The sequence below is a fragment of the Petaurus breviceps genome, unplaced genomic scaffold (assembly GCF_028583685.1).
Source record: "Petaurus breviceps papuanus isolate PSGF00001 unplaced genomic scaffold, PetGlider_PUasm1.0 151, whole genome shotgun sequence".
In the NCBI taxonomy this organism is placed as follows: domain Eukaryota; kingdom Metazoa; phylum Chordata; class Mammalia; order Diprotodontia; family Petauridae; genus Petaurus; species Petaurus breviceps.
In genome coordinates, this window is record NW_027185712.1 from 34,953,345 (window position 1) to 34,966,572 (window position 13,228).

General features: G+C 40.6%; 1 pseudogene; it reads right to left on the minus strand.

Moving 5' to 3' along the window:
* Nucleotides 1-3,499: 3,499 nt before the first annotated feature.
* Nucleotides 3,500-4,765, minus strand: LOC138154108 (profilin-1 pseudogene; annotated as a pseudogene).
* Between the last annotated feature and the right edge of the window lie 8,463 nt (nucleotides 4,766-13,228).

Sequence of the window (13,228 nt, forward strand, 5' to 3'; positions counted from 1 at the left end):
TGTTCTATAGGCAATTAGCAATGTGAGACCAAAGGTTAGGAGAGAGATTGAGATTGCATGATATTTAGATTTGTGAGTCATCTGCAGAAAGATGATAATTAGACTCATGGAAACTGATAACTAAGAATGAGGTATAGACAAAGAAGAGGGCCAAGGACAGAGCTTTAGGGAACACCCACACTCAGTGGCTGGGAGCCAAATGCTGATAGAGTACAGGACACTTTTTTTTTTTAAATTTCATGTTTATTTTTAGTTTACATCATTCATTTCCACAATATTTTGAGTTACAAATTCTCTCCCCATCTTTCCCCTACCTACCACCCTAAAACGATCCCACTGAATACCCCTTCCCCCAATTTGCACTGTCCTGTATCCTTCCCCATCCCCCCTCCAACTTTACAGTAGGGCAAGATGGTTTTCTATACCCCAGTACCTGAATATCTTATTTCCCAGTTGCATGTAAAATAATAATAATTATATATTTTAAAAACATTTGGTTTTACAACTTTGAATTCCAGATTTTTTCCCTTCCTCCCTCCTTACTCACCCTTACTGGGAAGATAAGCAATTCAATATAGGTTGTACATGTGTAGCTATGCAAAACATTTCCATAGTAGATATATTGTGAAAGACTGACTATATTTCCTTCCATCCTATTCCTCCCCCCCACTTGTTCTATTCTCCACTTTGACCCTGTCCCTTTTCAAAAGTGAGTGCTTCCAACTTCCCTCCCCCCCAACCTCCCCTCCCCTCTATCAAAACCCCCTCTCGTACCCTTCCACCCTACTCTTCTGTAGGGTAAATACCCTATTTAGTGCGTATGTCATTCCCTCCCTGAGCCAAATTCAATGATAGTAAGGTTGACTCATTCCCTTTTAGTTTCCTGTTCTTCCCCTCCATTGTAACAGTTATCCCTTGCCTCTTCTATATGCAGTAATTTACCCCATTCTGTCTCTCCCCATCTCCTCTCATTATATTCCTCTCTCACCTCTTAATTTCACCTTTTAAGTATCATCCCTTCCCATTAAATTGGTCCTGTGCCCTCTATGTATACCTATACACATATATACACACACACATATGTATTCATACTCCCATATACCCTCCTGTATTGACATATATATGTATGTATAAATATACATACATATATATATATATATATATATATATACAGACACACACATTTATATTCCCTTCAACTATTCTCATACTGAGAAAAGTTTCATAAGTTACAATTACTGTTTTCCCATGTAGGAATGTAAATAGTTCAACTTTAATAAATTCCTTGTGATTTCTTTTAGCTGTTTACCTTTTCATGCTTCTCTTGCTTCTTATATCTGAAGGTCAAATTGTCTATTCAACTCTGGTTTTTTCATCATAAATGCTTGAAAGTCCTCTATTTCATTGAATGACCATATTTTCCCCTGAAACATGATACTCAGTTTTGCTGAGTAGGTGATTCTTGGTTTTAATCCTAGCTCCTTTGCCCTCCAGAATATCATATTCCAAGCCCTTTGATCCCTCAGTGTAGAAGCTGCCAGATCCTGTGTTATCCTCGTTGTGTTTACACAATATTCAAATTGTTTTTTCTTGGCTGCTCGTAATATTTCCTCCTTGATCTGGGAATTCCAGAACCTGGCTATAATATTTCTAGGAGTTTTCTTTTTGGTATCTTTTTTTTTTTTTTTGGTCTTTATTAATTTGTTTACTTTTAGTTTACAAATTTCATTACCACAATTCCTTGAGTTTCAAATTTCTCTCCTTCCCCCCTCTACACCCTCCCCCCCGCCCTGCCCCATGGCAGCATACAATCAAGTATAGTATCTGCAAATACTTTCACCTTAGGCATTAGACAGGTTATAAAGAGGGATTGTATCAGATGGAAAGAAGAATGGGAAAGAGGAAACAAAACCGAACAAGAAAAAGAGCAGGTAGTTTGCTTCAATCTGGGTTCAAACTCAGTTCTTTCTCTGGATGTAAACATCTCTCTCCATCATGAGTCTTTTGGGGTTGATTTATGACTCTCGATTGCTGAGTAGAGTACAGTTTATCAAAATTGGTCATCACACATACGTTGTATCTGTAATTGTGTACAAATTCCTCCTGGCTCTACTCTTCTCACTCAGCATCAGTTCATATAAGCCTCTCCAGGTAAATATGAAGTTCATCTGCTCCTCGTTTCTTATAGCACAATAGTATTCCATTACATGCATATACCACAACTTGTTTAGCCATTCCCCAATTGATGGGCACCCCCTTAATTTCCAATTCTTTGCCACCACAAAAAGAACTGCTATAAATATTTTTGTACATATGGATCTTTTCCCCACTTCTATGATCTCTTTGGGATACAACCCTAGAAATGGTATTGCTGGGTCAAAGGCTATGAAATTATTTATAGCCCTTTGGGCTTAATTCCAGATTGCTCTCCAGAATGGTTGGATCAGTTCACAACTCCACCAGTAATGCATTAGTGTTCCAATTTGTCCACATCCTCTTCAGCATTTGTCATTTTCCTGTTTTGTCATCTTAGCCAATCTGACTGGTGAGATGTGGTACCTCAGAGTTGTTTTGATTTGCATTTCTCTAATCAATAGTGATTTAGAGCATTTTTTCACATGCTTATAAATATCTTTAATTTCTTCCTCTGAAAACTGCCTGTTCATGTCCTTTGACCATTTATCAATTGGGAAATGACTTGTATTCTTATAGATTTGACTCAGTTCTCTGTATATTTTAGAAATGAGTCCTTTATCAGTGACATAGGTTGTAAAAATTCTTTCCCAATTTTCCACCTCCCTCTTAATCTTGGTTACATTGGCTTTGTTTGTACAGAAGCTTTTTAATTTAATGTAATCAAAATTATCCATTTCGCATTTTATAATGCCCTCTAATTCTTGTTTGGTCATAAAGTCTTACCCTCTCCACAGATCTGACAGGTAAACTATTCCTTGGTTTCCCAGATTGCTTACAGTATCAGCCTTTATACCTAGATCATGCATTTTTGGTATCTTTTTTAGGAGGTGATTGGTAGATTCTTTCAACCTCTATTTTGCCCTCTGGTTCTAAAACATCAGGGCAATTTTCCTTGAGAATTTCTTGAAGGATGATTTCTAGGTTCTTTTTTTGATCATGGCTTTCAGGTAGTCCAGTAATTTGTAAATTATCTCTCCTGGATCTATTTTCCAGGTCAGTGGTTTTCCCAATGTGATATTTCACATTGTCTTCTATTTTTTCATTTGTTTGGATCTGTTTAATAGTATATTAGGCTTTTTAAGGCATTCTTCTCCTCATTGCCTTTTTGAGCCTCTTTTGCCATTTGAGTTAGTCTATTTTTTGTTGTTGCTTTTTGGAGGGTAATTGGGTTAAGTGACTCGCCCAAGGTCACATGGCTAGTTTTTGTGTTAAGTATCTGAGGCCGGATCTGAACCCAGGTCCTCCTGACTCCAGGCCTGGTGCTCTATTCATTGCGCCACTTACCTGGCCCCAAGTTAGTCTATTTTTTTTTTTATTAGTAGAATCTTTTATTCATATTCCAATATAAGTTTCCAGAAAAAAAACAACAAAATTTTTTCAGAAAAAAAAAAAAAACTTCCCAACTACACACAGGAAGGAGGTTCAAAAGGAAAAGGGGGAGGGGGCACCTGTCCATCCAACCCGGCCTCCCCTTCCCCCAGGTATAGTTTTGGCAGCAACAAGGGGGTGGGAAAATGGCCCCCCAAAAATGGTGAGGGAAATGGTGCAGAAGCCTTAGGGAAGAAGGGAGGACAGGGAAGGTCAGTATTGAGAGCATCAAAGGTGGGAAGCCATTTCATAACACTTCTTGTTGATCATTCACCCATGGATACCTTCTTTCCCCATCAGCAGGACTAGCATCTTGGCAGTCATGGTAACAGTGAGGTTGAAGGTGGGAGCACCCCCAGTGCTCTTCTTATGAAGGTCCATGGTGTACTCTCCATCTAGCAGCAGCAAATCCCTGATCACTGAACATTTCTGGCCCCTAAATATCAACCCATTTACGAAGAAAGTTGAAGGATCTTTGCCAACCAATACAGATACTTCAGGTGGCATGATATTTGCAAAGGTTTTCCCAGATACAGCGGCCCAGACCAAGGGCAGGTTCTTATAGCTGACTATGGCTGCGTCCTGACAGGTACTGTCTGTAATGAGGTTGTCGATGTAGGCATTCCAACCCGCCATAGCGCTGGTGGTCTGGCTCTGCTGCTACTGTAGGCAGAGGGTGGCGGAAAGCTCGGAACACGCGCTGCTGTCCGGACTTGCAGCTCCGTTCTCTCTGCTCTAGTCTATTTTTAAGGTGTTATTTTCTTCAGTCAGGTTGTTGACTCTCATTTCATAATTTTCTTACATCTTTCTCATTTCTCTTCCCAATTTTTTCTCCACTTCTCTTATTTGGTTTTCAAAATCCTTCTTAAGGTCCTCTATGGCCTGTAACCAGCTCATATTTTTCTTGGAAGCTTTTGGTGCAGGAGTTCTGACTTCACTGTCTTTCTCCTGTTCTGTGCTTTGATCTTTTTTGTCCCCAAAATAGGAGTGTAAAGTTGAATTGCTTTGCTTGGTTTGCTTTCTTTGCCTGCTCATGTTACCCCTTAGTCATTTGACCCCTGAGCTTTTTGCCACAGTAGGACTCTGCTACCAGACAGGGGAGCTTTGTCTCAATTGCTGGGGCTTTCTCAGCTGCTCAAGGTATTAGTTGGATGCCCTTTCTGAAGCCTCCACATGCTCTGGCAAGTTGGTCACACACCCTAGGACCTCCACCCTAGATAGCAATCCAGATCCAAGCAGGTTAAAGCAAGAGAGAATAACCCTCAGACTGGTTGCTTGGTCCCCCTACAATCTGCAGGCCAGGAACTGAAGCTTCCACGTGGCTGAGGCTACACCTCCACGGCACCTCAGCTGCTTCTTGCTCTAGGGGCAAAGGCAGATGGCAATCTCAACTACTGGATCCCAAAGTCCACATTGCACTGACCTCTCACTTTGTCCTTAGCATCTATGGGTTGATAATTCTGGAAACTGCCACAGATGCTGGTGATCTGGAGTCCCTCCAGCTGGTGGCTGGTCAGGCCCACCCTGAGGCTAAAACCTCCTGATTGTGTGGGGCTGTGTTCTGCTCCCAGAGGGCTGTGCTGGCCTCTTCCTGCTGGTCTGCTGGGCTGTCCTCAGCAGGAGGTTAGCTTCTCTATGTCATTTTGTGGGTTCTGTGGCTCCAAAGTTTGTTCAGAATCACCTTTTACATGAATTGGAGTTGGTGGGAGCTGGAGCTGTGAGGAAGTCCTGTTTCTACTCCCCCTAAGTGATATTCTTAAAGTATAGCTCTGACCATGTTATTCCCCTGTTCAAGAAGAACCTCTAGGACCAAATAAAAATTCCTCTGGCATTTAAAGCTCTTCACATCATGGCTCAAAGCTATCTTTTCAATCTTATATATTACTTCCCATCATGTACACTTTGGTTCAGTAGCTCTAGGTCCTCAAGTGGGGCCCTTTGACTGTCACACTTCTCCACTAACTTTTACAATACACACACACACAACACAATTATGCATTTTTATTTTTTTGCTTTTTGGAGGGGGAAATACAGGGCAGTTGGGGTTAGGTGATTTGATCAAGGGTCACACGGCTAGTAAGTGTCAAGTTTATGGCCAAATTTTAACTCAGGTCCTCCTGACTCTAGAGCTGTTACTCTATTCACTGTGCCACCTAGCCACTCCAGAATTGTGTTTTTAAAACTAATAGATTAACTATTTTATATATATATAAACTGTGTGACAACACACATGGCCTCAAGGCTACAGGTTCCCAACCCCTGGTTCAATCAAACCAACCATCTGTCTGTTCCTCATAGACAACATTCCATCTGCTCTCTCCATACCTGTGTACAGGCAATTATTCCCCATGCCTAGAATACACTTCCTCTGTTGTCCTCTGCCTCTTATAATCCTTCAAAACTCAACTTATATGCTACCTCCTACATGATGTCTTTTTTTTTTTAAGCAATCAGGGTTAAGTAACTTGCTCAAGGTTACACGGCCAGTTATTTCTGGATGTGGTGCTAAGTGTCTGAGCCTGGGAGTCAATCCCCAGGTCATCCTGACACTGGAGCTGGTGCTCTTACTTGCTGTGCTACCTGGCCGCCCCATGATGTCTTTCTTGATCCCTTCTAGCTCCTGCTCTCCCTTCCCCTCCAATTATTTCATTTTTATTGTGTATGTGTATATACATATATAATAAACATATGTATATGCATATATACATATATGTGTGTATATCTATTTTTTAGCCTTTCCAGGCTACTCTTCCAAATTATATTTGAGGGGTGGGTCTCTAGAGTGGTACTATACTCAGGGTTCAAGGGAGTACTTTATGGCATTCACCTTTTAAAATTACAGCTCAAATCCCCAAGTGGTATTCTTGCTATTAATAATCAGGAAAGACATTTACTGTGATGTTATAGAACTGACAAAATATCCTCCTTTTAAACCTAGGGCATTCTCTCCTCAAAACAGACACAGCATCCACAGAAAGAATGGACTCAGACTTAGAGTAAAATGGTAAGAGAGGCAAATGTGTAGGATATGTGTGTAGCAAAAGCAATGCATGCCTCCTAGGGCTTGGAGACCTCGATATTCTTACTCTCCTCAATTCTTTCTGTAGTGTGATGTACATACCATCTGTGCTGGGCTGCTGCTTAGCTGGGTTCCCAAAGTCTACTCCTATCTATAGTGAGCACTCTTTTTTTTCTTCTTTTATTTTTTCTCAACTACAAGTAAAAATTTTTTAACATTTGTTTTGTGAAAAACATTGAAGGGCAGCTAGGTGGCACAATGGGTAGTGCATAGACTTTGGAGTCAGGAGGACCTCAGTTCAAATCCAGCCTCAGACACTTGACACTTACTAGATGTGTGACCTTGGACAAATCATTTAACCCCATTGCCTTGAGCAAAAGAACCCAAACCAAATAAATGAGCAAAAATCCTTGAGTTACAAATTTTCTCCTTCCCTCTCTTTCCCTATCAAGAAGACAAGCAATTTGATTTGGATTATACATGTGCAGTCATGAAAAGCATTTCCACGTTAGCCATGTTGCAAAAGAAAATGCAGACAAAAACAAACAAATCCAAAACCCAACCCATGAATAATGAAGTAAGAAAAGTATTTGATTCTCTTCTTTGCTGCCAGTTGTTTGTTGAAAGTGCTTCTTTCCCCTAATGATTGCTTCTCTGGAGGGGCCCATCTTCAGTCGTCCTCACTACTGGGCCTCACTACTGGACCCAGATGTCTCCAGAGGAGAAAGTGAGGCTGGTGATCTTGCACCGGCTCCTTCACTTAAATCCAGTTCACTTGCAAGTCATGGAATTATCTTCCTTGAAGTCATGGTTCTCTTCCAAGAACAAAGGACAATCAACACCCTCTCTGGAACTGTCTGTCTGGATTATTCATCTCTATTCCCTGCTGAATACATTGTCTCCTACTATTGGAGCAGTTTCAGTTAGAAGTGACATGGTCAATGAAGAAGATAGGGAGAAAGGAGAGAGAAAGCTTATTCTCCCCCTGCAAAGAATGATTCCTACTCAGCATCCTCATTCTTCTATTTCTGGCTTCCAGCTAAGAACAAATTCCACAGGGCTTAGTTATTTGATGGGGTAGCTAGGTGGTACAATGGTTAGAGTACTGTCCCTGGAGTCAGGAGAACTTGAGTTCAAATATGGCTGTATGATGCTGGGCAAGTCACTTAATCCTGTTGGCCTCAGTTTCTCTTTGCAAAATAAGCTGGGGCAGGAAATAAAGCATTCTGGTATCCAAGAAAGGCCCTCCCTTCACTCAAATGGGGTCAGAGAGAGTCAGACACAACCAAAAAGATTTAACTATCAACAGATAGCTATTTAATGCCCCAGGAATGGGACTAGTCTGTTTGATCAGTCAATCACTTTTTCCTTTCTAATTAAATTAGGAAAGGGTATTCACACATCATAAAGGAATAAGGGCATAAACACATCTTTATGATGAAAGACTGTGAATGTGAGTGAATTTTTGGTTTTAGGCCTGGGGGTTGGTCACAGATCAACTCTCTTCCATATACTTATTTTATATGTAGCACATGGCTGCGGGGGTGTGGTGGTGGTGAAGGAGGCAGCAATAGACATCTTCATAATATCTTCCCCCTACTTTTTCCAAGGAAGACTTTGGTTTCTGTCAGGAGGGGAAGCAGGCTGTTCTGCTCTCCTCGGAGAAAGGGGATGCTAAGTCAAGTTATATCTATGTCCTCCCTTAACTACTGTTAGCTCATGTAAGGTGTGATTGAATCTTGTTTCCACAGAAATTATATGAAACCTAAGAAGTCATACTGAGGGCAAATCGACTGTAGTGGAAGGGGAGCGGGGAATGTTAATCAGTATATCTAAAGGCAGACTCCTTTTTGTCCAAAGAAGGTCTTTTTCCTGTGTATGAAAAAACCAGGCCAGGTGTGACTCACCAAGTATGAGGTCTATCAACCCAGATACTGTCTTAGATAATGAGACCTTTTCATCATGAATATCCTGGGTTCCAATCTTTAACTCATAGCTTGAGCCGATTCTCTTAGCTAGTGAGAAAATTGCTTTCTCGTGCTATGTGATGCAGACAAATGGGGAGGAGACTAAAAGTATTTTTTTGGCTTGGCATTTCCTTTATTAAATAAAGAATAAAGTATATGATGATGAAAAGGGGGGGATTGAAATGTGGAAATGTGTAATCAGGGGTGTAGATCCATGAGGAGGTGGGGTTTAGATGTTTTCTGTGAATCCTAACCAGACCAGTGGGGTTCAGGAAGGAAATTCTAATCTGGATGGATTATAAAAAGGGCTTTTTAAAAAACTATCTTAAGGTGTGCTTGTGCCTATGAAGTGACTCTTTTTCATAGGGTCAAGGTCAGGTTACCCATCAAAAATGACATGAAATAAAAATCTTTTTTTCTAAATTCACTCTGGTCAGATTGAATTTTTGGTAAAACAATTGTTTCTAGCAGCTCAGGAGATTTAATTTTTAGGTTTAAGCTAAATTTCTGAAAGCTAATTCATTACTGGGGGAAAGAGAACCCCACCCCCACCCCCCTAAGCTTTATATGCAAGACTTGATTCCCTTCTCACAAAATGCCAGTTCTCCAATGAACACATACAAAATGGATGGAAAAGAAACCCATTTATCCAAGTCAGTAGTAAAATAGAAATTAGGGGAAGCATACAGACCAGAAAATACAGAGGGAAGGAGCTTTCCTTCTGGGAGTGAGGTAACAGCTCAACCCAGAGAAAGAGTCATATTTCACCCAAGGGGAAATTCTCTGAAGTCACTAGGGTAGCAAGCTGAGGCTAGAGACATGAAGAAGACTGCCAGCCCTTTTCATATCAGCTTCTTCCCAGAGTCTTTTTCTCCCTTCAGCAACCTGAAAAGAGAGTGAGATCACACATCTGTCTCAAAGCTGGAAGCCAGAAGAGTCTGAAGAGAATGGATCTCTCTTCTCTCCTGTTTTCCCAAACTCTGGCTTACCCAGAGCCTCTGGGCATTGATCTCCACCAATGCCAACAGAATCCTTTGAGCCAGGGTTACATTCATATGTACAAGTTGTCTTCTCCAATAGGATGTCAACTTTTTTTTGGTATTTTGGAGGGGTAAGGCAGGGCAAATGGGGTTAAATGACTTGCCCAACATCACACAGCTGTTAAGTGTTAAGTGTCTGAGGCTGAATTTGAAGCAAGGTCCTCCTGACTCCAGGGTGGGTGCTCTATTTACTGTGCCACCTAACTGCCCCAGCATGTCAACTTTTTGAGAGCAGAGATTTTTTTTTTGTCTTTGTATCCCAGGTGCCTGGCACAATGCCTGGAATATAGTAGTTACCTAATAAATGTTTGTTGATGGATTGTTTACTGAAGGAGCTGGAAAGAAATGATCAGTTTCCACATACTAGTTTTTCCATTTGATAATTTCTTGACATCTATAGTGTTCTGTGTTTCCATAGTTAAAGTTCTAAAAATATCTAAAGCACAAGCTGGCCTTGCCTAAGCTGCAATTGGGGTTTATGTATGATTAGTTCTAGCCCTTTCTCACATGCCTCCTTTTCTTATCTACTCTGTAGATTGTGCTAATGCTGGTTTCTAGTTCCCGGGGAAGACATTCCTTGAAAGGTTGGATTGTTTCATTTTGGCTCTCAAAAGGATGCAAAATTCTACAGTAAAAGGGCATTAGGAAAGACTTTATTATTGAGGGTCTGAGAAGTGAAAGTCAAGGACTCATCAGCATTTTTGCATGCCAGGGAAATTCATTAACAGGAAGCAAAAGTATACTGGATGAAGGTGATTTAGGCTCTTCCCAGTCCCAGAACCGAAACATCTAACCTGAGTTGGATGAGTAAACAATGGTATGGCAAATGTTATGTAATGGTAATGTTAGTATATAAGTAGTAAGTAATGGTAAATGATTAGAATATTATGAATTCACAGGTCCTAGATAATAGAGTTGGAAGGATCCTTAAAAGTCATCCAGCTTCTTCATTTTACAGATGAGAAAACCAAAGCTAATGGAAGTTAATGGACTTGTATAGGGTCACAAATTGAGTTAAATATGGGTTTATAACCAAGGTCCTCTACCTCTGGATTTAATGTTCTTTTTTCTATGTCTATCTTACTGCTTCTCTCTCATACTAGTACATAAGAGCCTTCTTGTACAGGAGCTAAGCCTGCTTTAGACAGTGTGGAATGGTATTTTAAGGAGGCAGGGAGGCCATTTGGCTCTAGTGCTTCTCAGATATAAAAAGGCACAGCCCAGCAGGACTGGAAATCAGAAACTGTGCACCTTGTCCCACCTGCTGCCCTCAGGGGAATGCTTTGCTAGCAGTTAGCTGCTAAGTAGTATTCTTTTAACCTGATGACCTTTTAAAATGATTCACTTAATTCTTACTTAGTAAAGTTGACTTAAATTATATTTTATGTTCCATTAGGGCTAATTGCATTTAAAAACCTATATGATACCGTATATACACACATATGTATGCACACATCTCTGTAGAGATATATGTGGGTATGTGGTACTATAGTACTTTCCTATGACCCTTCACGGGGCCCATATTATGCTATCACTTTAATCATTTGATAAGTTTTGTATAGCTAAAATTTTTTTTAATCCATCATTTAATTGGTATGGGTACTCTATCCACTGTGCAGAGCATAACTCCGCCACTCTATTGTAGTTAAGTCTTTATGAGTTGCTGTGAACAATTCAATTTTTCATCTGAGTGAATTTAGCTAGGCTCATCCTTACACAACAGGCATACATTGTACTGTATTAGAAGCCTAACCAGCTGGCCACTTCTTCAGTCTTCGACCTTTGAGAACCGAAGGTACCTATAATGACAATGTGACTATATAAAGAACAATGTTACAGCAAAATTCTTGTGTGTCTTCAAAGGAAACTGAGAATGATTTGACAGAAGCCTGTGTTCCAGGAAGGAGAATGACCAAAAAGACATAAAACAACCTATTCGGTCAGTTGTGAATAACAGCCATGTACTCTATATTGGAATAATGTTGAAGAGAGGCCTCAGAGAAGTTTTCTGAAATACCTGGTTATCACAAAATTTGCCAAGGTCAGTGAAATCGCCAAGTGTGGAGGTTTGGTTCAGGTTATCACATGTCACTTGGACTATTGCAAAATCCTCCTAATTGGAGAGTCTCTAATTCACATCCTACACGAACACACACTGCCAAAGTGGTTTTCCTAAAGCATAGGTCTGACTCTTTCATTCCTCTACCCAATAAATACTAGTGGCTCCCTTTTGTTTCCAGAATAAAATACTAATTCCTGTTTGGCATTTGACGTTTTTCTGTAACTTGGTCCCTTCTTATCTCCCAAGTTTTCTTACACATTTCTCTTTTCCATTCAAATCTATGGTGGAATTAACCAACCAACTCTTGTTCCTCATCCATGATGTTCCATCTCCCACTTCTTTGCCTTTGTACTCATTTAAATTCAGTTTATAGATAAATCAAATGACATCACCGATATAATTTTTCCATTATACCTATCCAAAGTCCTGTGGCAACAGGCAAGTGATGAAGCCCCAGGTGTAGATACACTGGGAGCTGCAGTCACAACCCTGCGCACAGGTGGCCCAGGCCATAGGGCTGTTTCTCACTGGAAGCAGTAGTGGGATTGGGCAGCCCCTGGATATCTGAGTAGCCTTTTAAGGACCACACTGCTCACTTTCTGGTGTGAGGGAGTGACTGGAAAAATTTAGAGAATCCACCACAAATGTTCACATGAACTATTTGTGTCTGACCTGTGATGAAGCCTTCCGAGCTTGTATTGGTCTGATCAGCCAGTCAGATGCATTGTAACTTGAATGTAATGATGTCATTTTGGTCCACTTGGAGAAAGAAAGAGAACAACCATACCGACTATACTTACTTATAATTTTATCCCTTTGCACCTTTACCTTTTGGAATTCCTGGTTTCCTTCAAAAGGCCTTTCTTGAGTCCTCACCTGATTTTTTGGTTGTTTAGTCTTATGTTTACTCTTTGTGACTCCATGGACCATGGGCTTTTCTTGGCAGAGATACTACAATGGTTTGCCATTTCCTTCTCCAGGAGATTAAGGCAAACAGAGGTTCAGTGACTCTAGTAAGTGTCTGATTCTGGATTTAAACTCGTCTTCCAGCTCCAGGCTTAGTGCTGTATTCACTGAGCCCTCTTAGCTGTCTAACCTGATAGTACCTTCCTAACCAAGTTTCCTTTGTACCTACTTTCTGTCTGTCTTGTGCAGCCTTTGTACTATCTAATTTTTGAGGTTGAAGGTGAAAATGAAAAGGAGGGATACTTGCTTACTCTTCAAGCTGTCACCCTTGGAATGTGGGTGTCAGCTACTAGATCCAAACACTCCCTTTTCTCTTCCACTGCTTATGAACTATTCTCTAGTCACCACCACCACACCTACATACTTCTAGAGAGAATTTTCTGTTCAACGGTTAGAGGAAGAAGGAAACAGTGAAGAAGGAAGGGTGACCTACCAGCCTGGCCTCCTACCAGACAGCAATGGCCATCACCACCTCCCACCTCACCACCCCCCTTACCCCCAGACCAGGGTGTTGAGAGAAATGTTTTTAATATTTGTTACTGTTATATTTTTAAAGTAAGTGTCTCCTTTAAAAACTAATTCAGTTACCTGACTAGTGTATAATGTGAAA